This window comes from Psammomys obesus, unplaced genomic scaffold, assembly GCF_907164565.1.
Source record: "Psammomys obesus unplaced genomic scaffold, mPsaObe1.curated_primary_1811, whole genome shotgun sequence".
Taxonomy (NCBI): domain Eukaryota; kingdom Metazoa; phylum Chordata; class Mammalia; order Rodentia; family Muridae; genus Psammomys; species Psammomys obesus.
Window position 1 is genome coordinate 5,424,034 of NW_026596244.1, and position 2,279 is coordinate 5,426,312.

Here is a 2,279-nt window from a genome sequence, read left to right on the forward strand (position 1 = left end):
AAAGATGTACAGAGGCACACAAACAGGAACAGAGACTTCTACACACACACTGTACACAAGGCTGGAGTCAACAAACTGGAGTCAGCAAACAGTACTATTGTTTGTGCTGGATAAATATTTCCAGGCTGAGCTTTAGTTTCATTTAGATCTGTCCAAGAACCTGTAGGTTCAATCTGTCATCCCTCAACTGCCAACCTGTTGATATAGGTTCTCTTCTCAGTGACTGCATTTCCAACATTTCAAAAGTGATTGGATCTTGTTTTTCATTATGTAACTGGCATGGAACTGAGCCTAGAAGGCAGAAACTGAAGTTACCATGTTCTTCTGTCTGTTAGAGGGAATGCTACAGACACAAGGATTGTTAGAGGAATAGAGATACTTTGTTCTTGGGGACAAAAGGAGGAGCCTGGTGTTGTCATTACTTGCCTGTGGCCAGCCTCCAAGAAAGAAAGAGGGGTAAGTGCTATGGTGAGTTTTTTTGTGACTTTTTATGATCATGAACACATTTTGTACCTTTCTCAGTTTCTCATTTTTTAATTTTATATTCGTTTATTTACTTTGATCCCAAGGGTATCCCCTCTATCCCCACATGTAATCCCTCCCTACTTGCCCTCCTGTCCCCTTCCCCTCTCTCCTTTCCCTCAGAAAATGGCAGCTCTCCTCTCAACCACAATAACCTTCTCCAGCACATGTCACACCAGGACTGAGCATATCTTTATCCCCTACAGCCAGGAAAGGTAGTGCTGCCAGGGAGAAATGAACCAAAAGCAGGCAATAGAATCCACATTAGAACCCCCTCCCATCACCACCACACACACACACTCACACTTGTCAGGCACCCCATATGAAGACTATGCTGCCTGTTGGCTACCTGTGGGCAGGGCTACCTGGTCTAGGTCAGGCATGCTCTTTAGTTGATGTCTCAGTCTTTGTTAGCCCCCATGGAGTTGTCTCTGTTGGTCTTCTAGTGGGGTTCCTGTCCTCTCCAGGACAGGAACTCCATTGTTCCCCCAAACAGTTCCACAGGACACCAAGAGTTCTGCCCCATGCAGGATGTTTTCAGAGCATGCTTGGGTGATTGAATGAAATATAATTTGTCTATGGACTGTCAGCTGTAACATGGCTGAAACTATACACATGTTAATATTTGGTAATCTGTGTAAAACTATTTTCTATTTAATCTCTAAATATTAAGTTTTACATGTAACATTTCTAATTGTTCCATGACTGGACTGCTTCTCAGGAAAAAAATTTATTGTGAATGGATCTCTTATGCTTTCACTTCCACTGCTCCAAATAACAATCACCTTTTTCTTTCTTAGTTACATATTTAAGCTAGTGACAAAATAATAAGCTTAATTCTGATATTTTCATCATATATACTGTATCATATAATATATATATTCATCTCATTTATATCTATATCTACATATTTCTTGATTGTTCCCCTCTGCCATTCACCTCCATGATCTCCCAGTCCTTTTTATATGGTATCATTTGTTATACGTTATTTCTGTCTACAAATTTTATATACTCCATTATTCTCTCATTGATTCCCTTCTTTCAAGATAGCTTATTGTTCTCTCATGGTCCCCTTCTAATTACACACACACACACACACACACACACACACACACAGACACACACACACAGACACACACAAGCACATACACGCTCACTCTCACAAAATAGAACATCTTATTGAGAGGCAACTGACAGACTGTCCTCACAAAAAATCACAACTTTTATCTTAAAGAGGTTTAAAAATTAGTTATTCAAGTCCTAAACATGTGTGAATATAGCCAGGGAATATAGATTTTGGTAACCTCGTATTTCATGTCCTAGTGTGGTAACAGTTTGATGTTTTTTGTAGTAACCTAGCAGAAAATCATAAATCCAGGCACTTTTAAAATACAGTGATGGAAACATTAAATATAGAGATTGAAGAAAAGTCAGGAAACCTCTGCTTGTGGCCTCAAATGTTACCTAGTGGCATCGTTAGACTTTCGGTTGGTGGAAAATGTGACCTTGTTTAATTCATTCTAAATAGATTTTATTGGTGAGTCAGAGAATATTAGGTCCCACAAAGAGGTAAGCAAGCAATGGCTATGTAAAAGGCTAAACTTAGCCCACAATGAATTGTAATTAGGCTACAGATCTTCGACTTTCAAATCTCCCAATAAGGCATTGACGTTCCAATCAGTAATTAGCCTTGCAGAAGGTCGAGCTGAAGCTGTAGTTTCTTTCTGGGAACTTTCATTCAAAAGAAAAGTCATGAA

At 39.4% G+C, this 2,279-nt stretch overlaps 1 non-coding gene across 1 annotated transcript; it reads right to left on the reverse strand.

Annotated features, from left to right (window-relative positions):
* Window positions 1-915: 915 nt before the first annotated feature.
* LOC129668627 (small nucleolar RNA SNORA5) lies at window positions 916-1,015 on the reverse strand. Its single transcript, XR_008718950.1, has one exon. It is a non-coding gene; the product is annotated as a small nucleolar RNA SNORA5 (small nucleolar RNA).
* Between the last annotated feature and the right edge of the window lie 1,264 nt (window positions 1,016-2,279).